Source organism: Cyprinodon variegatus, unplaced genomic scaffold (genome assembly GCF_000732505.1).
Source record: "Cyprinodon variegatus isolate N-32 unplaced genomic scaffold, C_variegatus-1.0 Scaffold491, whole genome shotgun sequence".
In the NCBI taxonomy this organism is placed as follows: Eukaryota; Metazoa; Chordata; class Actinopteri; order Cyprinodontiformes; family Cyprinodontidae; genus Cyprinodon; species Cyprinodon variegatus.
Window position 1 is genome coordinate 431,570 of NW_015150944.1, and position 25,674 is coordinate 457,243.

General features: G+C 36.6%; 1 protein-coding gene across 2 annotated transcripts in view; it reads right to left on the reverse strand.

The window, feature by feature from the left end:
- dlgap1 (discs, large (Drosophila) homolog-associated protein 1) overlaps nt 1–22,672 on the reverse strand; it is a 129,697-nt gene extending 107,025 nt beyond the window's left edge. For both annotated transcript variants that reach the window (XM_015390269.1, XM_015390270.1), the window contains exon 1: nt 22,519–22,672. The gene's annotated coding sequence lies outside the window, so the exon portion shown is untranslated. The remainder of the gene's footprint in view (nt 1–22,518) is intronic.
- Nucleotides 22,673–25,674: the final 3,002 nt, after the last annotated feature.

Consider the following 25,674-nt stretch of genomic DNA (forward strand, 5'->3'; position numbering starts at 1 on the left):
ACACATGTCTCAGCACACAGATACACCGAGCCCTCTCTTCCATAAAACCTCCCTCCCAACACGTTGAATCATTATGACAGTGACTGCTCATCCCTCAGGCTGCCTCATCGTCAAAGCTGGCCCAGATTCCATCAGATTATAAAGATGACATCACTGAGTGTGTTATTGTATTGAGCTCCTACAAGCAAAGGCTATGTTGAGTTTTGTGGGCTTTGTGCCACAAAGCTGCCTTATCCATCTGTACATATACATCTACTTAAAAAATGCATGTAAATGTATTATCAAACGAGCATAGTTTTCCACTCAGATCATAAAGCTTCAACACACACAAAATAACAAACATAATATCCCTTATCTCTTTACTTAAATACACAAAAACCTTTAACTGCTACATGAGCTCAAATCTCCCCTAATTCTAATGTAGCTATAAACTAGCACGTGCTAACGTGCTATAAAATAAAATAGCAATAATATTGTGAAAATAAAGCTATGATAAAGACATGCAAATTTGTTTATTTTATTTCCTTTAAATTCAATTGTAGTTCATTTTAGATCAACCAAACTGAGGGTTTTTATTCCTCAAAAAACCTTTAAGTTACAGGAGCTTTTTCTCCATGCCTTACCTAAAATCTTCAACTGCAGTAAAGTCCTTAAAATTATGGAACAAAGAAATATATAAATGAGACCCAGCTAAAAAGAATTAAAACCATATCCTATTTACTCATCCCTTAAGCAAATTGTAGCTCATAGTGCAAGATAAAAAAAAAAATTTTTACAAAGCACAATACAGTGTGCAATCTATGACATAACAGAAAGATTTTTTTAGTAATATATAAGTCATCAATTTTTGTGAGACACGGAGACAAAAAAAATGCCTTTCTCTCATGAATTAGCATTACTTGTATCGAGAACAGAGACAAACGTGAACGAAAGCAGCTTTTTTTCTACACATTTCTCCAATTTAAAAAAGTTTAACTGATATTTAAACAGGAAAAAAAAATTAACATTGACATTAAGTTTTTGTGTCATAAAAGAGATGCTAAAAGAGAGCAAATCTTTAAGCTCTGAGCACCTTCATAAATATGCAGATCATATTCTAATGACAATTGTACAAATTTAGAGTTGGAGGATATACAGATAAAAATATGATGTGCAAAAACCTTTTTCAGATCTTATACTCAACTCTAGCCTCAGTTTTCTCTTCTTTTTATGCATGTTTGAAAATCAGGTGTAAATTTAAATGAAAACATTTTTGCAGTTGTTAAGGGAACAAAGGGAGCAATCATATGTGTAGCATCAGAAATAACAATAGTAGAATAATATTAATGGAGGGGTGTCACTCAGGAGACTACTTTCTCTGGTTTTATATTTACTTGACTTATTTTCATCATTTCATTTTAACTTTTGTTTGTACCACGCTGAGAAAGGCTAACTGTTTGAAGTGCTCTATAGTTCATATCATTAGTATTTTTTAAACAGTTATCATTATCTTTAAATACATGGGTTAGAAAATTATCTTTCCTTTACAGCCACTCTTTACCTGTCAGCATCACACACTGTCTTCTATTTTTCTAGAGCAAAACTAAACGATTTCGCAGCTTTCATTATTGGCATTATCAGTTTTTTGAGATCCCCCACAACATGCCCAGTTATTGCACACACAAAAAGAATATTTAATGTAAAATTCAGTGTTTATTCCTTTGGAACTTTATAAAAGCTGCCTTTTTTAGTATGTGTACATCACTTGCACATTTATTTTCTGAGAGTTTTTTTTGCTTTTACTTTTAATCACTACAATTGAACACAAATATCTGTTAGTTCTACTCTTCATCTTACTCTTTTAAAATTGCTTCTCTGGTGTTATTTTTTTGTTTCACTATAGAATGATAATATTAAAATCGCAAGAATGATCAAAGAATGGCATTTTTTATGGCCTCTGCTGTTGTATTTCCTCCTTGGCCTTGCATAAAAAATACAGACATACACATGCATGTTTTATTATCCTTATGAAGGCTTAAGTTGACTTCCATTCATTTGCAATTCCAGACCAGTCACCGATCAAAACTCCTGTTAAAAATGTATATATTTTAGCAGCACATGGTTGCTGCTTTGCGTAATTTGTTTTGGATGGTTTAGTAAGCCTTAATATAGATTTAAATAATTTTAGAAGACCAAATTTTCGACAAAAAATATTAAATTGAAACCTTGCAATCCTTTAAATAAAGTATCTGCTATTAAATATCTAGTTGTCAAATCTGATTTAACTTTAGTAAAATGCATGCTGGTAAGGCAGCATCATTAAAATATTTTCCTGCTCTGTTTCTTAGAGACGAAGAAACATGACCCTACTTGTCACAGCTACTCCAAGCTGTTGGCCAGTGATGACCATGACCAAGCCATTTTCTGCTGTATGTGCACTTGTTTTTATTTGTCTCTGTGGCAGAACAGTCAAGGAGATCTGATGCTCCACACAAATTCCTGCATTGCATGCTTTCAACTTTCATGATTACTATTAGCCTTCTTGGTAAAATGAGGAGCAGCTGAAGAAGAGGAAGAAGGAAAAAAACAAAAAACAAACAGAATACACACAAAAAAAATAATAAAGTGAAAGTACTTTCTCTTCTTAACAACATATTTGTCTAAAACATTAAGGGTCTATATCAGGGATGTCAGAACCTAGTGCTTGATGGACAGTGTTCTGCACGTGTTAGATCTTTCTCCGCTTTAACACAGAATAGTAATTTGCAGGGATCTGGAAAACCTGAAAACTGAGGAGGTAATTAAGCCACATGATTTAGGTGTGTTAGGCCAGGGAGATATGTAAAGTTGCAGAATCTTGACTCTAGGGACTTGGGTTTGACATCCTTGGCCTAAGTCATGCAGCTTATAATGCTTCAAATCATTAATTCATGTCCAAGTAAGTCTTATGGATTCTGTACTTTGAACAGCAACCCATCCCTGTCCTGAAAAAAACAAGTGTCTTTCACCATTTAAAGTAGCTAATTGGCTATGCGCCCCCTCCAGGAAGCAACTACCTTGACCACACTGCACCTGCTCATTAAAAAAATGTGCCAACTTTCTCTGATCTGCAAGTTATGACATAACGTAAATAATTAAAAGAATATTTAAGAAAAAACCTAAAGTGTCTCTTTTAGTTTAAAATCTGCACAGTGACATCAGCTGTTTTTTGTTAAGCCAAGATCCAAGTTGTGAAACAGAAGGGGGTGATCGTGGAAGGCTTAAAAAAAATCCTGACATAAAACTTTCTAATTATTCTCTGCTACACTTACAGATTTCCCTGAATAGGAGACCAACCAGGAAGTGATGCGTTTTCTTCACAAATTAAATTGAAAAGATATTCAGCTATATTCTATAATTTTATATAGAATGAACCTAGACATAAAGCAAGATTTCGATATATAAATACTTAAGCTTTCAATACAAAAAGTCAGTTAATTCTTATAGGTACGTGAGATTAAAATTGAAGTAAGGCAGCACTGAAATGGAAGAGATTATTGCAATGGATACCAGAACTCCAAAAGACATGTCCCCAGATTTTCCCAGCTTTGTGAGACTGGCTAGTTATTTAAACTCTCTTATCTAGGTCACATGCAACAGAAAAAATGTCTATAAATAAATATATAAATAGTTAAACATATTTACAAAAATATACAATAAAAAAATTTAAACTTAAAGAGACATTCTTTTGTAGAAAAAATTAGAAACAGTTTGCTTTCTCAAACTGTGCAATGTACAAACATGAGCCTTGTGGAAGTTTATCTTAAGACCTTCCCAGCAATCCCATAGAAGAAAAACAGCAACATTTAGATAATTTGTTTTTTGGTCATCTGGTTATTTTTATGATGTAATACAGAGACAGAGACATCTCAGTGCAAAATAACTTAACTATAATCTGTATAAAGGGTTTTCATTGTAAACCAGCTTTAACATCTTAAATTATCTGTTAAAATGCATTACATCCTAGGCCAATATGCAGTGACTATATGTTTTTGCATTCCATAAAAAATGTAAAGCCTCAGCCTGACTCCAGGATTCCTCCAAAAACATTTCAAAGAAAGTACATTCTCTTTTTTTAAACACTTTCTAGGAAAAATAATTAGCATTCACATGAGTGGCCACCTTGCCTCTATTCGGTAACATTTACAAACATGTTTTTTACTAATCATAAAATGTTTTTTCAAATTATTGATGGTTTGACAACCTGCAAAGGATGAAGTGAAATTGACAATGCTGACCTAGATACTATAGTATTCATCGATTTTTAAGAAGTAAATGAAGAAACAAGACAGTCTTTGTCCAGGTTTTGATGTCAAGAAAAAGAAAACTACATTCTATTATAAAAATTTCATACCTTTTGAAAGACAATGAAGTCTATATTAGAAGTGAAAATGCAAATAAATTCAAGGATAAAGTCCAATCAAAGTTCACTCCTTTGGCAAATCTTGTTAATGTGTGTTTACTGGAATTCTAATCCAACGGTGAGCATCAGATTCCTGCTATTCTGAGATCCTATTTGTATTTAAAAATGTGTGTATGGATGTGTTGTTTTAGGGGTTGGAAACACAGTTTAGGGATACAGATAAAAACAAACTGCCATGTTGCAGGATAATATTAGCACTGTCCATGGTGCTGAAATCATTTCTCAAAGCTGGTTACTTTATTGTCTGTTAATAATCCTCACACATTTTCTGTCCTCTTTTTAAAAACACTAACCCATAAAACCTGCTGTTCCAACAATCAAATCCATAGTTAATTGTTTCTTATTGCTACATTTCCTATAATACAAAGTGGCACACCCTCTAAAAAAGCTTGATGAGAAAAGAGATCTAAAATGAAGTGATGACCAAAACCGGATAAACAGCCCCAACCCATCAGTCAGTCCACAGGGCCATGCTGATTCCTGACCTCCAGCTGTCTGTTCATTTTTGTGCTCAATTAGCAAAGAACTCTCCCTCTGCAAGCACAGGGAGCTCAGCACATGTGACCTTTTCTCTCTGCTAATTTAATTACTATTAAATCCAGATAAAACTCATTTGTCACAAAAGTGTGGGATGTGGATGTCAAGGGTAAAGGGGAAATGAGATGAACGTGACAAATTTGTTTCCACACAAAATTCAAATGTTGTGATATAAATAGCTTCTCAGGATCCAGATTGCTTCATGTGGTATTAATGATAAAAGGTGCTGCAAATAGGCAACAGTTAGAGACTGCTAAACTAAACTATTCAACCTCAGAGTGACAATGGAGACCATAGTGATGTGAAAAAATAGGATATTTTAATTTCAGGATCTTCCATTTCACCCGGTTTGTAGTGATTGCAATTATTCTGCAGTAATTTGTAACAATATCACTGTCCTATTCAGGTCTTTTATTATTGGACACAAGAAGTATACATATGGAGGATAATAACCCCGGTTTTCTTCTAGTGACTGAGACAAGTTTTTTCTCTATAATTGGAAAAAGAATAAATAAATAAATAAATAAATAAATAAATAAATAAATAAATAAATAAATAAATAAATAAATTCTTGTGTGAATGTGTGCCTCTTATGTAAAATGTATAGGTTTGTATTGCCTATTTGCCTTCCAAAGAAACACATCACTACTCTGTGTTCCTTGACAAGAAGTGAGTTAATGTGTATAACACACATAAAAAACTGAAATTATGTACATTTTCATGACCGTTTCTTGTGATTCTACATAGATTTTAGATTACCCTTTTGGTCAAAATAAAAAAGTTAAATACTACCAGCTTTGCTGTGTGATAAATGAACAATTTAATCATAGAGGCAATCTGAATGCAAGGACTCTTTATGCTGATAATATGAGTGAAAAGAGAGTTTTTCTCTCTTAAGGTACAGTATAGTGGCCCACCAAATTATGCAGCATGTAACCAATGTTACACTACACAGCATAAATTGACTATTCTTACCTGAAGCCAAGAAATAATCAGAATAATACATCTATGACCTTTGGTTTTTGCCAAATATTGTAAAGGCCAAAAACACATAGCACCAACTGATGGACAGATATATACGTTGCTTTGACAATATTTAGAAATGTAATATCCTAATAAAAAGAAATTGTAGTGCTTTACTATTCTGGGATTTCAGGGATGAAGATCCTTGGACATACAGTGTGAGCATTTAGATCACATCAGAGTATTGCGCAGTACAGTGTAAGAACATACTGTACATCGTGAGCTGTGAACTTTAAAACCTTGCGGTTTCATTGTACAGTTTGAGATGTAGCTTAGTACAAAGATTGAAAGTATTGTACAGTGTGTGCCTGTCCTTAGTTATCAGGCTCCTCTCCTGTGGAACCAGCTACCAGTTTTAGTCAGTGACGGACAGGAAGACATCTATAAGGAAAACACCTTATAGATGTTGGTGAGTGGCCTGTTTATCAGTGTAGTCCTGTTTCTCTTACTATGGTTAACTGTATAAGGTCTCGTTGTTCCTCTGACTTTGCAGATGGCTCGGAGCTTGTCTGGCTGGCTCTGTCTTTCCTTGACAATTTCACATGTGGAGCTAGTTAATAGTCGCCTTTTGTATCTCTGCTTCTGTTTCCTGGAACCCAAGTCTACTCAGCAAATGACCACTCACACTGATCCTGGTTCTGCTGGAGGTTTGTTCCTGTTAAAAGGGAGTTTTCCTATCCATTGTTGCTATATGCATGCTTGATGTGAGAGAGTCAATGAGTTATTTCAATCAGCTGGTTTTCCCTAGATAGAAAACTGAAAAAGTCTGATCTAGTTGACTTGTCTCTTTAAATTGCCTTGAGATAATATGTGCTGTGAGCTAGCACTATATAAATAAACTGACTTGAATAGTCCATTTTAGAGGTTAGAGAAGTAAAACTCTGCAAAGTCTGTAAGTTGTAGTGAATAGCTGTAGAAACCCCTAAAGAGAGTAGTTGAAAGGCCACATAATATGACTGGGACACTTTTACAAGTTATGGGTAAGATGGTACAAATTACTGTGCAGTATTTATACAATATTTGGTATATTTTTGGAAGATCGTTTAATACCGTCAGAGATGCTTTTAGATGCAGAATACTTCCCCTATGGCCTGAGGCTTTTTGAATATTTATTTTACAGCCGCTCCATTAACTGTAACCTACTGATAACCTCACAGGAATGTCTCACTCAGAATATGAATATGTTTTTATTGCTTGGAGTTTAAAAGTTTATCACTCACAATTCCACAAACTGTCACTAGGACTGAAATCCTGCTCCTAATAAATCATAATTAAAGAAACAGACTTAATCATTTCAAAGCCTGCTAGTGCCAATTTCACCAACTAAATACAACATCTGTATTACAACATCATTTTTTCACTTATTTCTGTGCAAAAAAACAACTCTGCACTTATGCACCATGCATTCACACACCACCTATGCAGCTGTAATCTTCCCATTCTTACCTTTGTTGCACTACTGGGACGCATGTTCACTGATGATTCCTTAAGTTTTCTCCCACCTTCTAGTGGCAGTTAACATGCACCAAAGCTAGAATTACATGTTGGTAAGGGAGAATGTGTTGCACACTCATCTGCCTGACAGTTGCACTGATTCACCAGACCAATGACGTACATGTACAATGCTGACATCCACCTGCTCTCAAGTTACTCCACTCATTATGTCCATCTGCCTTTTACCCTTTTGTTTCTGATTATGCAGCCAGAGTAGTCATAGTGTCACATATTACTGAAATACATGTCAAATTATTTATATAACAGCTTTTTGTTGGTTGAGATGACAGATTAGTCAAGGCCAGGGAATAAAGAAAAACAACTAAGTTTGTCAAAAATTTTTCGAAATTAGTAGTTTCCTTGGAAACGAAGTAACTTTTTTTCTTCTAATTGAAAGCTGACAGAAGTACAACAATTCTCCCATTGCATAAAGCTTTACTTTGACTGCTGTCTGAAATGTTTAATTGTTTACATTCAATTTGCATTACTTCAACTCAGTGGTTAACTCAGCTCTTAATAAGAGGACAGCGTTATGCCCTTTAACTATTCTCTGGGCAATACAGCAAGCAACTAGTGGTAGAGGCGGATAAGTGGGGGATAGAGTGAGTACAGTGAAGTTGAATAGAGCTGGTTCACTGGCACTGACATGATGATGACCTTTTGGTCAAGAGATGAGCAGTTGGTCTTTGGAACAGATAATCCTTTGGAAAAGCTGGACTTACAGACTTAGCAATATTCCCCCAAACTCCGCCCCCCCCCAGCCCACCCCAACATACTTGCGCTCTCAGTATACATTGGTAATGCAGTAACAGGTCAGCTTGTATGTGTAAATACACTGCTTAAATATGTTACCAGGAATTTAAAGGATCCTAGTCATGTATAAAGCCAAGAAACAAACTCAAATTATGTTCATCTTCAAAAAAAACAATAACAAAAACAACAAAATAGCCTTTACTTTGTTCTTTTAGAAGTCGAAAATAGCTTTTGCACCAGGCAAAATCAGACATCAACATTGTTGTACACTATCACCATCTTCCACCAACACTCACTCAGGCAACCATTCAGTCAGTAGCTTTAGCTCCTGCTTGAGTGAACACAAATATTCATTCTACATTTCAAATAGCTATTTGTCTTATCCTTCTTGGCATCCAGTATGTGTTGTACTTTGATAACTTTAGTGTTCTTCTTTCTTTAAACACCTCAGATGAGAAAATTGCTGCCTTCCTTAGCTGAAATACTTTCTCACCTAATCATTGTGTGCATAAAAGTGTACCTCCAGTCATGTGGTCTTATTAATATTATTTGTACGGTGGAAACAAAGGAAAATCTGTTTTTAAGAAGCTTTCACAAATAAAAATCCAGACAGAATCAAGTCCGCAACTCTAAATTGATCTAGCCTAAGGTAGGGAACTCAGAGTTTCCGGTTTCACAACGGTTGCTATGAATTAGTTCAATCAACTCCAAGAAGAGCCACTCAGAGTTAAGCATGAACGCAACAAGTATTAAAAAAAGCAATTATCAATGGCGCACCAGCTCGACAAGTCACTATGCCAACAGGAAGTGCCTATTTGAACCCCACTGGAACTAGAGATATTAATGCAGAAATGCAAAAAAAAAACAAAAAAAACAATAAAATAAAATAAAGGAGAATGTGTTTAAAAGACAGAAACAGCACTACAGCTATAAAGGCAAATTAAGAAATTGTTGCTTGAGTTAATGCATAAGTTTATATAAAGTTGATTGAAGTGGCAGGCTGTTTTTACATTTATTAAAAGCACTCTCCTCTCTGTTGTTCCATTTGTAGATCACTAAAATAAGATTCTTCCTGATAAAAATCACATTCCTAAACTTAGCTGTAATAATATATTTTCTAATTACATTTTTGTAGCAGAAACTGAATTTTAGAAAGTAAAAACCAAAATTATACTAGTAAGAATTAAGTTTTATATATATCTAAAAATGTTTACACATTTTAAATGGCCGTTGTGACATTTATCACCTTGACTGAATGTGTATTTATGATATATAAAATACATTTTTTCATTGTTAAAATAATACAAATGCTGACTAGTAATATGAGGAATATGAAGATCTGAATTTAGTTTACAGACATCCAGAATGTTTATTCCAAATGTGGAGAATGTTATTTTGTTTTAAATGGTCATTTAGACAAAGACAATTTTTTTCACATACCAGGAATACATATTTAGTAAAACTAGTCTCTGTGTAAAGGTACTGATCTTTATTTGATAAGATCCTCGTCAAACAGTCATGCAATATTTGTTTTTAAAACAAAAAAGTTCCAAGCTTTAAGCTGCCTGAAAAATGCCATTCTGCGCTTTTGAATTCATACGCATGTCAAATGTCCTCATTGCTGTTAGCCTGGGAGAAGGAGATGCTTTGCAGACCTGGAGATGGTTTGAAACTGACTGGAAACAAGACCCAAAGCTGTGCCATATATATATATATATATATATATATATATATATATATATATATATATATAATTTTTTCATAGAAACCAGAGGCCCACCCTTATGTTTAGAATTGTTTCCTCTCTTTAGATCTATTTCCTCTGTTTTGAAATAGAAACCTTTTGGTGTTCAATAGATTGTACCTTGTCCTTAAGGTAAAGGTGAAGAATCAAGTCTTGTCCAGCTGGCTCTCTTGTGTTTGGTCCATATATCTGGAAAAATACATGAGGAGGCTTTTAAGCTTCCCAATATAGAATCTTTGGAGTCCCTCACTGCATTAATCTACTTACATAATGCAGTGTTTTTCAATTTTAAAGGGGGATTTTGTGCTTGGATGATACAGCTTCATTTGGATAGATCTGAAGTATACCGGGAGGTTATGTTTGGAGAAAGTTCAACTTTCCCAGATGTTATGGCCATTAAAGAGATGACAAAACTCGTGCATTAGTCAAGGGGTGTGTTTCCTGGTTTACGTTGCTACCTTGACCAGCAAGTATTGTTTTTGTTTTGTTTCTTTGTAATTGCAAAGATGAATGCTTGTCATCGACACAAAAAGGTTTTAAAGTCTTTACAGAAGGAACATGGAATCTCTCATTTATGAATAATAAAATTGTTTTACTGACAACTGCTTTGGGTCTTAAAGGGGTCATAGAATGCAAAACTGAGTTCACATTGTAATAGATTAATAATGATAGTTCAGTCGGTGAAATGGACATACAGAGATGTTCAAACCTCACTGACACCTTTCTTTGCAAATCTTGGACTGGACCTCAGCAGAGAGCCATGAGCGGCCCGTCCTTGATGTAACTTACATATGGAGGAGGGAGGCAGGTAAGGCAGACTGGGGGGAAGCACGGGGCCGCCGGGTTCGGTTGCGCCGTCACGCGCTGGCTCCCTGCCCCCGTCTGCAGGGGTTCCCGGACCGAGCTGACGGCTCGGTTCGAATGCCCGGTGTGTTTTGACTACGTGCTGCATTGTAGTCAACCAAATTTCCCCATTCATTTTTTTAGGTATAAAAGTGGGACATGTCTGGGACAAAGAACGTCTGGTCACCCTACCATATCAACAATTTGATGTGTCAGTGAGTGAGTGCTTGTTGCTATGATGCATGTTTGCTCAGCAGCTTTGCTCATTTTAATCCAACCAATCAGCGCACAACTCATCTAAATATTCATGAGCATACCATAAAAGGAAGAAAACCTGTCGTTTCATTCTAGGGCTTTTATACAGGTTTGCATTAGGGCACATAGAACAGCAAATATGCCATTTTCAGCCCAGCCAATGTTACACACCCTATTCAGAGACCTGAAGAACCAGCACCAAATAACCTATATAATCTTTCTATGACCCCTTTAATAAGACTCAATTTGAGTCACGTTCAAGACTCCAGTCCACCAGTTGGGATCTCTAATCTGTCGTATAAAATCCAAGAGAAAAACCTTTGTGATGAAATTTAGAAAAGAGGGTATGATAACTTTTACAAAACACTGTATATGGGATTATATCTGAAGTGAAAATAAAGAAAAATAATAAATTTGTTAAAATGGAAGATAATGGTAACATTATACATTTCTCTCAAATTCTTTATTTGTGTGATTCTTCTACACAACACATTATTCATCTACACATTGTTCTATGGCTTCCCCTGGCTCCTTATTCATAGGCTCTTGTGCCCGATTTAGCCACTGCCTTGGGCCAGCAGCAACTAGTGGTGGTATAGAGGGCCATGTAAATGTCACCATCTCAGAAGCTGTGCTCTGCAGAGCGTGAAATGAAATCTGGCAGAGTTTTAGGGCCCTGCCTCTCGTCACATGGACATTCCACAGTTCATGGGCCCCAATATAAAAATCCATCACCATGCTATGATTACATCAAGCCACACACCTTCTTTCTTTATAAATTATCTATTAGGCTTACATGTTGCAGTCACATCAGTGTGGTTGTAAAAACTACCGTTGACATGAATCTTGCCATGTGATGGTATTTTGCTAAGGGAGATATGCCAAACTCAGTATAAATGTGCTGATGTATAAGCCCTAATTAATTAGAAGTGGTGTGCTTAAGCTCTGTAATCCACCAATTATAGTCATATTACTGTTATACTGAAAAACTGGCTGATACCAGGCTTCAGCTGAAGATGGTGGAAGAGCACAGAAGGACGATGAGCAGCTGAAGGTTTTAATGCAGGAAAAGCTTCTCAGCTTTTGCTACTGGAAACCATGTCAGTGTGCTTGAAGGGCTTTCTCAAAAATTAAAATCAAGAACACAAAGGGGCTTTCAGCCTGCACTGATGCCAGCTAGACTTAAGACATCTGTGTTAAACCTTTTTGCAGACTGCCTTACACCATAGCTTACATTCTTTTTCCTAGTAAAGGATGAGATCAAGATAATAATGGGGACTCCGTTTTTGAACCCGTATTAGAAAGAGTACAAGGCATCAATCTACATGGTTCTTTCAGACTTAGGATAAGATTCACTAAAATCACATTATGCTAAAAAAAAAAAAAATCAGATTGAACATAAGCTATCATTAAACATCATGTTGGGTTTCTGATTTAAAAATAGTCTCCCGTGCATCATTCAGAGCCCTTTTCCAGCTTATCTTGTGTAATGGGCTCTTGAAATAAATCTCAGTGCCTTAAATACACAGGATCTCAGCTCACAAAGGCTTACCTGAATGTTTGGACACATGATAGTCTGGACCTCCCTGGCATTAGGCTGACTTAAGGCCACTAATTCTCTTGGGGGTGGGGGTTGTAGTAGATGAATTCAGAGATGGAGTTGAGATATAAACCAGAGGTCCTCAATCCTAGTCCAGGTAGCATGTTTTAGGTGTCCCCTAGCTCCACACACCTGACATAAATACATGGCTTATTAAGTGGCCTCTGCAGCCCTTGGAGGCCGTTGAGGAGGATAAGCAGGCATTTGCTTCAGGTTCTCTGCAGCAGACACATCTTAATCATGCAGGACGGAGGGTCCTGATTACCAGGGTTGAAGACCTAAGATTACAATCGCTTAGGGCCGTGTAACACTTTGACGATTTAGTCAGCATTTGCCTGACGTCCCAGAATCTTCTAAAACGCTGGCATACGGTGAACATTCTATGTATTTTATTTTTTTTTTTCAATTTTGGGCATATACATAGCGTAAATGATGCACAAGCCAGTGTCCTGAGGGGGACAGCAATGTGCCCAGAGGCGCCCTGCATAAAAAGATTTATTTCATCACGGTATTAACCTAGCTGTTGTTAACTGCCCCCCCCCCAAAAAAAAAACAGAAAGCCAGAAAGAAGGTTTGCAGTTGCAGCAGATTCAGTGTCATGTCTGCTAGGACGTTTGTTGGTCATGGAGGTGAAAGCAGGGGGGATCCATCCCACTCACCTTCACGCTAAGCTGACATTTTTGCACATAATCCAATATCTCTGGAGTGATATTACAAATCTGATATCCGCAACAACGGTACTGCTGCTGAAGCTCCTTAGAAATTAAATTAGAACACATAACAGTTGTAAGAAGTTCAACATCTATTCTTTGCCTGCTTTGTAAGTCCACTGTCACATTTGCTAGGCAACAGAGCTTACACTGAGTGGGGGGTGGTGACAGCTGGGGAAGACTCGAACCGCTTGATTCTATAGCTGAACTCTTCTGGCCTCCTTATTTTCACGGCCTTCGAAGGACCTAGTCCAGGTAGGTTGGATCTTTCAGAGGATGCAGCAACAAAAATCGAAAAACAGACTAGGCTGTTGGAATCCACTTCCTCCTGCTCCGTCAGTTTACATGATCTACCACTTTATGGCCGAGTTGCTGTTCTACACATAGCTTTCACTTTGCTATAATCCAACTTACAGGTGGCTAGGAATATTTAGGGAAGTTCACAACGGGACTTGGTGCACAGGTGGCTCCTATCACAGCAGTACACTAGCATTCACTGAACTACCCATTCTTGCACAAATGTTTGTAGAAACAATCTGCATGCCAGGGTGTTCAATTGTATGGACCTGTGGCACAGGAAGTGATTGTAATGCCTTGTTTCAATTATTTGGTTCAGTGATTAAATACTTTAGACAATATACTTTATCAGTATTATGGTACTCAGCTTATTAATATTACAAATAGAAATAATGGGTACTCTGTCTAAACTAAATCAGGTCAAGTAAATCACTTTTTAATCATTGTAAATACAATGATAATTAGTTATCCAACTGTAAAAAATCAAACACATGCCCATGCCTAGTGGGTTTAATAATTATTATTTTTAAAGAAAACGGATAAGCATTGAAAGCAAAAACTGCACACTGGGCTAAGAACTTTAACACACATCTAACTGTGATCACACACTCCCTCACTATGTGACAGTGTCCGGAATCTAAGAGTCGTCATCACTGCCGGGGTGATCTTTGTCATACGTCTGATTCATCATCCATCTCCCTTTCCTGTCACAGCTAGTCAGAGCCGGCCTGGCAGCTGCTGCAGGTTACTGTTTAGAGCTGTTGCATGAAGACGCACTGACAGGTCAGTAGAAGTACTCTTTCTGCTCCAAAGGGTGAGTCGTAGTTCTGGTATATAAAAAACTATTATCACAACCACATGAGTCAAAACTCCCAAACTTGTAATTGAGCCCATTTTTCACTGATCTGGATCCTATGTGTTTTTAGACGAGTATCCAATGACCTACCATTTGCAGAAAACTTGGTTTTCTCTTTACATGAGATTATCATTCTGTTAAGCCAAATTGCGTACAAATGAAATATAATAAATGGAGGTCACCCTCACATTCATAGTGCAAATTTTGCTCATCAGGATCTGGAAACAGTGGAAATATACTAATTTGTTATTGTTGGATATGACATGTGTACTAGGTTAAATATCCTGACATGACAGCAGCATGGGCTGCTGATTATTACATCCCAGTAACTGAAATAAAAATATGCTCAATTAAATTAATTAGACAATATACCGGGGGATTATGACACATTGAATCCACTTACAAAATATGGGGTTGACAACAAAAGCTATTATACTGTCAAGTTGAGACGAGATCAGAGTAAAGTCCTTAAGTTTCTACTGTATGTTCTTTGTAATTGAAAATAGATGTAGCAAGATTTTATTAAACTGTTTCTCAAACAAAAAACTTTCAGTATTTAATAAACTATAAAAAATATTTTTTCTTTTACTTCCATTTCTAAATATAATCCTTGCAAATAGCTCTGATGGAAACTTATTTATTAATGAATGATATGCAGCATCTGCAGTAAAGACAGAAGGATCAGTAAATTTTTTTTATTTTTTTTAAAAGGCCTCCATCAGCTTTTCTTATTACTGTCAGGCTCAAAGACAAGTGTTCAAATCAATGCCCGAATTTCTGCATGCAGATTAATAAAACCCAGAATTTTAATTGTTTGCACTTGCTAATATACTTTTAGAAATACATCTGCTAACAATCTTCCTTCATGTTTCCTGTTTGTTTTTTTGTTTTTTTCAAAAATCTGAAATTGCAAAATAAGGAAAAAATATATTTAAAACCATGTCTATGAAGATTCTCAATCATCCATGTTCTGATCAAGTTTGAAAAGTTCAGTTTATACAACTGGATGAAGAGTTTTCTTGAAGGCTGTTTGTCTGGAGCAGGGAAACCTCTAAAACATGCAGGACAGTGGCCCTCGAGGACCGACTTTGGAGATGCCTGGTATATACGGTTGATGCTGATATTGTATCACGTCAATATCCGTAAAAACTCAAAGCTGCAATTTTCCGTTACAAAAACATATCAAAGTTTGTGTATACAGATCCCTTATTAGTCACTGTATATGTAAGCCTTCTCTTTTTTCAGAAAACTCAGCAACATGAGGCCGTAACTAGACATATGCCAGTTTCTATTTAAATCAATTCAAGTCTATTCATTTCAATGCAAAAATACTTTATTGATGCAAAGGGAAATAGAGTATTGTATTAAATTTGTATAATATTGTTTCTATGGTCAAAAGTTTAGATTCCAGAAAAATGTATGAACTAAGTAAAAGGCAAATCACAGTAAAAGCCTTCTTCAGTTCTGTACAGGGGTTGCAAATATTGGGGCAATGAATTTGCAGTGAGAGCCATCACTCAAATTATGTCCCTATTAGACTCATTAAGTAAAATGGTCTGTAATTAAATAGCAATTTTTCCAAGTCACAAAGCAGTTTACACTGTATATTCATGCGCACACCGATAGTGGCAAGCTACATTGTAGCCACATCTGCCCCAGTGGCTACTGATAGAAGCAAGGCTGCTAAATAGAGGCACCACTGGGCCCTCATAATCGCCATCTGTAAGCAAAGCGGGTGATGCTTCTTACCAAAGAACACAACATCTGTGGGTTAGAATCTGTGACTCTATGGATGCATGACAAACTCATGCTTCCTATGACACTGTCAAAAAAGCTACTGGCTATAGTCTCTGTTCAGTTCAGTGTATGAGATGTCACTTAAAGTATGATCAGTGCCATCAGATGAGTTTAGCTTGAATTTAAGAAAAAAAGTGATAAAATGACCCCAAAATATTCTGATTGTAAGTATAATCACTACTGAGCAACTGATGTTGAGAGGATTCAAGTTGTTCCTGTTTCTTCTAAAATCTACAATAAGTTCCCTTGTTTTGTTGACATTCAGGATCAGATGATCATTTCCACAGCATGCCACAAAGCGGTTCACTAGCTCTCTGTACTCGGGTTCTTGTCAATCTTTGATGCACCTAATGACCGCAGAGTCTTTCGAGTATTTCTGCAGATTACCGGACTCTGCTACGGGAAGTCAGACGTGTACAGAGTAAAAAGGAAAGGTGGTGCTCCTATGCTGCTGACTGCTTGATTAAACTGCTGACCCTTCAGTCTAACAAACTGTGGTCTGTTTTCTCAGCTAGTCTTTGATCCAGTCAATTCTTGATATCCCCACTTGAATCTTCTGAAGTTTCTCACTTTCAAAGTAAGTCAGGCTGAATTGTATTAAATGCACTGGAGAACTCAAAGAACATTATCCTCACAGTACTGTCTGCCTTCTCAAACTGACAGTGGGTTTGTAGAAGCAGGTGTATGATGGCATCATCAACTCCAACTCCATTGCGATAAGCAAACTGCGGGGGGGTCTTGATAGGTATTTGTTTGCTTAGGTACACCAACATAAGTCTCTCTAGGACCTTTATCAGGTAGGATGTCAGGGAAACATATAGTCACTGAGGACTGTTAGCTGAGTCTTTTCCGGCACTGGAACAAGGCAGGAGGTCTTCCATCTCACTGGAACTGTCTCCTGGGTCATGCTAAGGTTTAAGAGGTGCTGAATCCCACTGAGTTGCTATGCCCCGGCCTTCAGGACTCTAGGTCTGACACCATCAGGACCTGGTGACTTCTTACGATTCAGTCCAGTTGCCTCTTTACTTGACTTCTAGAGATAGACACGTGAAAGGTGGAAGAAGCAACACCATATTCTGATTCTGCTGACAACAAACTAGAAACAGGACAGTCAGTGGCAGAGGAGTGCAGGATATCCATGTGACTGTGGGCAGGAGAGAAAGATGCTGAGCTTGTTCCTGAACTGAACCCGTTGAAGAATGCATTCAGTTCTGGCTCTGTGCAGAATTCCATCTGTCTGATTATCCTTTTGCTTGAAGCCTGTGATCTCCTTCATCCTTGACCACATATCTCTGATATCTGTTCGAGCTTGTTTTCCAGGCTTTTTTGATACAATATCCAGATTCTTGTTAATCTTCTGGTACATAAGCTTTGAAACTGAACTCTGAATAATCTCTCTTAAATGCAGATATAAGACACTTAAAATCATGTATTTCCAAAATTACATCATTGGCAAATACACATTTTTTATTGAATAATTATTGGATCTCTAAAAACAGGCATACAATGTGCTTTTTCAGTGCCGTCAATCTACTGTAACCGGATGCTTTCTGCCTGTGAGTAGTAATGTCTGAGCCTATTAGATTCAAAAGGAATCCAATACAGAAGCAGATGTCCATATAAAAATCAATCTTGAGCCACAATAACCATAAACAGACTTCTCACAGACACATTATCTGCAGCAATTCTGCAGATGACCATACACTCCACAACACTTCATTAAAATCATCCACACACTGCCATCTATGGGATGGCTTTCTCCCATGGGAGCCATTTGTATATCCACATTCAGCAATACATCTGCTCACCTTGACATCATGGAGAGAAATATATCAGGAGCTGCAACAATTATTACAGTTCTTTAAACAAGGAGGCAGAGGATTTTTCTTTTAATTCATAAATATGTTGGTATGTATGCACTCTGTCACACATGTTGAGTAACAGTTGCTTAGCATTCTGCATCACAGTGAAGCACTGAAAGGCATCTGCATTCATACGGAGACTTTGATAAAGGCAGCGCTCCCCCAGTCTCCGGCTTAAGGCCTCCCTGGTGGATTATGTTACCCAACAATGGCACTGGCCTTTTGCAGTAGGAGCATGCTCCAGTTGCTGAAAGGCATACAAATATGTCTCCCTTTCCTTTTCCCTACTTCTCCCCTCAGATTTAACAGTGTCCCTTGACAAAAAGCATGTTGACGATACTTCTTGATACTAGCAAATAAAATGCCCTATTTATTGCCATAAAGGAGGAGAAAATGATTAAAGAATATTATATATACGGTATCTAAATATATATATTTTTTGAAAAAATGGAAAATATCTTTGTTAATTCTGACATATTGTTAACATGAGAAGTTATTCCTGTTAAGTAAGTAACTTAGTGTAAATAATTACATTATAAAAAAAAATATTGAGGCAAAAATCTTGCATTCTATACCATATTGATTCCACAAGACTGCATACTTTATCGTGTTTTAACAGGAAAATTATTATTACACAACACCCTTTTACTTTATTGTGTGTATTAAAGGAAGATTGTTGATAGCAGGAGAAATAGATTTGTTCATTTACACAAGACCTTACCTTGGGTAATTTAAAAATCTCAGACTTAATTTTATATTTGAAAGTTAGAGCGTAAATCTCAGTGTTTGACTTCCTACAAAAACACTTAAAGCTTAAGTGTCTTCTTCTATTCTAAAATAATTATAAAAGAGAAGAAAAAAAAAAGTTTGGAAATTAAATTGGTATGCTGACAGCTCTTGCTCTGCTACTCTAAGAAGCAAAAGTGCTCTAGACAGTACGAAATTTTAAATTAGAGAACTGATCCAGGAGCACCTAAAGAAAACATTTTCATCCAAAACTAAGTTTTCTTATCATGAGATTGAAGTCTTGGAAAAAAAGAAAATGTCCCGTTCTGTAAAGCAGGTGACAGAGATGGAGCAAGATGTAGTGGGACCTGACAAGGCCCAGCTCTGCAACAGTGCGGCGTAATTAAAACTTGGCAAAGGAAAAAGAACACGAGCAGGATTTACAGCACGTCGGAGAACACGGTAACAGCTGACTCATCATTGCTGTCATCCAGAAGCATCATTACGACACGGCCGATACTTTTGGCCTTCATTAATAAAACCTTTGGGGGGGGACGAGTCATGAGTAACAGTTCTATCATCATAGTGATTTGCAGAATCTTCTTGTATGAAAATCCTGAGGTGTTAGAAAAAGGGGGGGGGGGGTAGTTGTGGTTATATACATCTATATATCTATTATATATATAAAAAAATTATTTTTATCTGTGTAGTAGTTTTAATTTCAGAGTTCGGTGGAATCAAGGTCAGTCTGTCATTAAGATGCTCAAATAGCTGATTAAGAAGGCCAATTGTGTTTTAGGGTTAGGGTTATGGTTTTGCAAAGAATACAACTACAGGAGATCCTGCCTGTCTCCATCTATTAACATCATCCTTATCTTTATCTGTAGAGCGCTTTAAAACAGCTACAGCTGAAAACAAAGTGCTGAACATGGCTAAAAAGTAATAAAAAACAATAAACTTATAAAATACAGCATAAAAATATAAAAGACAGCAATATAAGAAAGCTTAATAAACAACGTCACAACAACCAAGTCCTACCAGTGTTGAAAGCCAGTGAATATAAGCATGTCTTGAGCCGTGTTTTAAAATTCGGCACAAAGTACATGTCAGATTAAATAAAACTACTTCAGCGATAGTTTCAAGGTGTTACTTTATTGTATGTCTCGTATCATGTCTGTTGGTTGTGCTGTTCTTTTTAAATCTCTTTGCAGGTGATGAAGCAGACTGAAAATGTTTTATCATTATCTCCCTTCTATCTCCTCTTTCCTCAATTTGTTTCTGTTTTTCCTCTTTTGTTCTACTTACTTTGCAGTGTCCATATAATCTGTAAATCTCCCTGCATAATTATAATAAAGCAATTTCTATGCATGAAACAAGCGGAACACTATGGCAATAGCCCTACTGCTCCACTTGTGAAAGTAAAATCTGTTGGACTCTTAGTGGCATCAAGACAATTATTCTTATTGCCACATTGCCAGACAGGACTCTGTAAGAAAAAAAAATAAAGAAATAAATATTCGGCAGGGAAGGAGCCTCCCTAATGTGCATTGGGAGGCTATTCCATAAACGAGGAAGAGGTGATAGACAAGGCTGTCGCCCCTCTGAGCTTCCTCAAAACAACAGCAGGCCTAATAGATACAACAACTTTTTATTTACCTTCAGGATCAAAAAGTATTTCTGAATGGAATTCAACCAATTTTATAAGCATATAAAAAAGGTAAATACTATTTTAAACCACTCAATGCAAGTAATAAAATATCTAAACAAACATCAAAGAAACTTGTAGACGGTTAAAACAAATGCTTGGTAAATATCCTTCTGATATGTCTTTGACCAAGTAAAAATGAAAGAAAATCCACATAAAAATAACATATATTCACATATAAGCAGTCTAATAGTGTTTTCAAAGCCTGCTGATAATGTACAATACCTTTACTGGGCCTTAAAAGGGACTGTTCAAGATATTTATCAAAAGATCATAATTGCCAAACTCAGGAGCAGATGAAATCCTGGCCTCAATAACAAGAAAATCCAAAGGGTTAAAGTCATTGTGCATTTCCAATAAGATGGATTTTTCTAATTTATCAATTAAATGAATATGTAAAAGTATGAACTGTGTAGCAAGAGCGTTTGATTAAGAATTAAGCATCAAAACTAACATTTGACAGGGAAAAAGCAAAACTTCTGTTTCCAAGGTACAATAAAACCCCTACAGTCAAGGAAACAGCAGATAGTCCCTCGTGTGTGGGGGAGGTTGCTGTGGCCTTGTGAATAATAAGGAAAGTGTGCACATTTGGTCTTTTCAGAAGTTTCACCGCCAGCAGTAGAAGATCAACAGATTGCAGGATTGGACTGCTGCATAGTTGAGATAAGAAAGCAGAAAAATGTCTGCCTGCTTTTGGTATAGAGAAGTAAAATGAACGATAACACAAGTATGAAAAGCAATTCAGTTCAGCTACACAGCTTTAAATGCCCCCCTCCTTTTATTCAAGCCTCACCTTTCATTTAGTTGATTAATTAGGGCTTTGGCATTTTTCTTTGACCTCTTATTCCCAATATCTTTGGATCCCTGCCTCCTTTACTGCATAAGCCCGGCTCTGCACCTCAGTACAAACACTATTGCCTAATTACTGGGTATATCCTAATAGAATAATTTCCATCTTCAATAGCAGACAAACAGTACAACTTTATTTTCCTAGACAAACCAGTCAAGCGTTTATATCAGACAAGTGATCCATTCAAATCGCAGCTGGATTCAGTCTGGAGAGTAATTTGCAGATGCAATGTTGTTAATTTATACTTGCTGAATTGCACTGGTAATACTACTTGAGGCAGTGTTTTAATGATTGTAATCACACAGTCAGCGTAGAGAAGTGCAAAGAAAGAAAGGCTCAGAGACAAATAAAAACTACATTTGAAGGAAAATGGTTGCCAAAGAGGCTCAATGAGTTGGACATGGATACACAAATGATGAATATAGTCTAGATTAAAAAAGGGGGGGCAGAATGTCTCAGGAATGAGGATATAATCAATTTTACATAAAATAAAAAAAAACTGAAGGTGTAGTTGGATTACACTGCATAAATCAGAAGCGTCCAACAAGTGATGGATGATCTGATTCAATACGTGTTGATGGTTGCAGGAAAACAGGATTTCTGCAGCACGTCCTGATATTTAAATACCAGATACGCAACGGCAGACGCAGCTCTGCCGTCAAAGCGCACGGATGGGGGTGATTGGGTATTCTACAACTGCCTAATTATCACTTAGATGGAGAGAGTAGAAACAGCTGCCAGTGTGCCAGTTAACATAAAGCTGTTTACCAAGTTTGTCTGGTGAAAAATAACATTATTATTATTTTTTTTTTTTCAAATTCCCAGAATAAGGAGAAAGTTGTGCGCATCTAACAAATCTCTATGCCAAAATAGGAAAATATTGCCGTGTTTATTACCCTCTGATGTCCATCTGTTCAGAAGTGCATGCTTTATAAAAGAGATTATCACTTTATTTGCAGATAAACAAATTCTCTCTGCAGAATGCATGAAGCGGAAGGGGAGCAATATGCTGATTCGCTGCCTACCTGCTCTGACCGGAGTCCGTCAGAAAGCCCCACAGAGAGTAATCCTGTGATTTCCGCCGAAAACTGCTTGTTTCCTTTAAAAAGATCTGAAGTCGCGATTGATCACAGCACGTCACTGGCACTGTAAGGTCCCAGAGACCGTAGTATCTCCCTGTGCCGCTCCGTCTGTGAGCTGCAGAGGCATCAGTGAACGTATGAAGCAGCGCTTCACATGAAGGGAGGGAAGCAAAGTCCGGAATGGAGCCTATTGAAGAGTGGATTCTTCTTCCATGTTCCACCTGTAGTCAACAGTGACAGTCCCTGTGGCACAAAATGTTCAACCAGGATAACTGAAAATTATAATCTATTGTTTGTTATGATTATAAAATTTTAAAGCATTTCAGTTCATAGTAAACAGTTTATTTTCTAGGCTCCATAGTTGAATAATTTATCTGCAGATGCAAAATAAAGTAGACAAATCTTTAGATAATTAATAGTTTACTGTTTTTTTTTAATTGCTTGTCTGACAGATAGTATAAAACATAATCCATTTAATGTTAGATTCCATCTTTGTAAACTCTTTTTTGACTAATAAAAAGAATCGTTAGTAATTTATAAATTTGTTGTTTTATTTCATTTTTGGTTCATTAGAATTGTTATGTCTTGGAAAAAAATGTTGGGATTATTGTCATCTGAGGCGTACAATAGCATGGGAATGATGCATAAAATTCAACGCATCTAAATATACAGTATACCTTCTTTATTTACAATAATAAGAATAATAAGAATCTGACATTCTGAACATTAATGCCAAAAGACTTTGCTTACCTACCTTCACTCGCTGATGAATTTAAGTGACAATCCCGTTTTACATATGTTGGTCAACTCTTGCCATCTATAAAACCTAAGAATCTACCATATGCCCAACTACTGTGCTGTGTATATTTACTTTCTGTCATTACATAAATAGTTTAGGGCTCTTTTAAATCCTGAAGCCACCAAATGCCTTCATGTCTATACATCTATATATGGTTACTTTAATCTGTAATGTTACTGTTATTTTTTTATTGTTCCTTAATCATTCATCTTTAAGGTCAGCAGGGTTTAAATCACTCTATAAAACCAACAGAGGATAAATAAACGATCCCATCTGCACTTGCATTTTCATGATAAATAAGTACATCCATCATGGAGAAGATTAGTGTGATGTAAGCCCAAACTCTTTACATTATATTACAGCCTTTGTGGCTCAATTGTTTTTTTTAATTTCCTGTTCTAAAAGGGGATTTATCTGTAATTTCAAATATTATTTTCATAATTTCATGCTAATGCAATATATATAGATAGAGAAGAGAGAGAGAGAGAGAGAGAGAGAGAGAGAGAGAGAGAGAGAGAGAGAGAGAGAGAGAGAATACAGTAGAATAGAAATCCTCTCTATTGTTCCACATTGGGGAAATTGTGGTTTTACAGCAGCAAAAAAAGTGTACGAAAATAAGATATATATATAAAAAAATAAAAAAAATAAATTACTGTACTATATATATATATATATCTGTGCCTTTAATGCCGTAGAATGACTGAAGGCTATCCTGCTGAGAATGACCAGAACCAACAAAGCAACAAAACCAGTGCATTTTTTCTCCCTTAGGAAGCCTGGATCTAATAGCAAGGTTGCATGCTTTGATACAATAACCCTGGCAACAGCAGCCCCAACAGTGGGACCATAAGCCTGAACTTGCTGAAGGCTAATTGGACGATCTGTTATCACAGGCTTTGAATGATTAGAAATTAATCACATTACGCATGTAGAATCCAAGCAATGTCAGGGTTTCAGGCATGACCCTGCATAAGAAAACATTAGCACTTTGCCATTATTGGATCTATTCACCATTGCTCTAAGCTCTCCCATCAGAATGCTCTTAACACTTTATTGGTGGCAGTCAATCAGGATTCCCTGGAAGTGCAATGGAATCAATATTTCCGTGATGATACAGCAAACAACATACAGAGAGAGAAAACACAACTCAGGTGATATTGAGAGGCAGCACTTGCTTTGTATGCAAATCACATTAATTACTTGTGTTGGTACTGGAGTGTTAAGAATTAACTAATTTAAAATGAGTCATGTAATTTACTACGGATACATGTTTGCTACCATTTTGCTTGCTTTGAAGTTAATTGTTAGTGTAAAGCATTAATCCTGATGTTTCCAAATATAAGAAGAAATCCTGTGTTTTAAAGTAAATCACCAGGGCCCAAACAAAAGGAGAATGAACTGAACTTGTTTTATATTTAGTCCATGCACACTGGGCAGCATCTATAAATATCATTTTAAAATCTCAATTTTTTTTAAAGGCATTCATTAGTCTTGCTGCAGTACCTCTGATCATTTGGCTGATGAGTAACCCACATGCACATGAGCTTCAAGGTATTGTGGAGGATTTTCGCGAATACTTAAAAGACCTGCCCTCTCCATGCATGCAAGAGCATGCACAAGCCCATTTCTCCTTGTGCACGCTCTGTTTAAAAGTTGCTATTCTCATAGCTCATACAAGCTTACTGTGTCCGAATGTCTGCCCTAACCCCCAAATTCCTCTATCACTATATAGAGCAAGGACTATGTGGTGGACTTTATATTGAACTCAGTACACCGACCGTTGGGACAGATGATCACTGCTTTTTGCTGCGTTGATCAAATAACTCCTCCTCTACTGCGTTGTGCCTGCGCCATAGTCGTTGTTGTCGGGTAACGGAAGCCTTTGGCGACAGCGGGCTGCTGTGACAACAAATCCCATAATGCTTTGCAAGGAGAGCTCTCCGCACAAAGCATTCCAGGATATATCTGCCTCTTCTGAGGCCTTTTATTTGTTCGGATACATTTTGTCAAAACTTTTTCTCTTATGATCCTTAGCCATTTTTAAAGAACTGCAGTGAGAAAGGTGAGTTTCAATGAGAGTCTGAAACCGTAATGCTTAGCTCAATTTGGTCAAAAAGAACCAACTGAAAATAACCATTACACTTGCATCACATTGTTAAACTGAAAAATGCTGTTTTCTGAAATGCTATTATTCTTACATATTCCAAAATTTCAGATGGATTAAACCCAATCCAAAACCTAACTTTACTGCACTTACCTACACTGTTAATACTAAAATACATGAAAAACATGAAAAATTA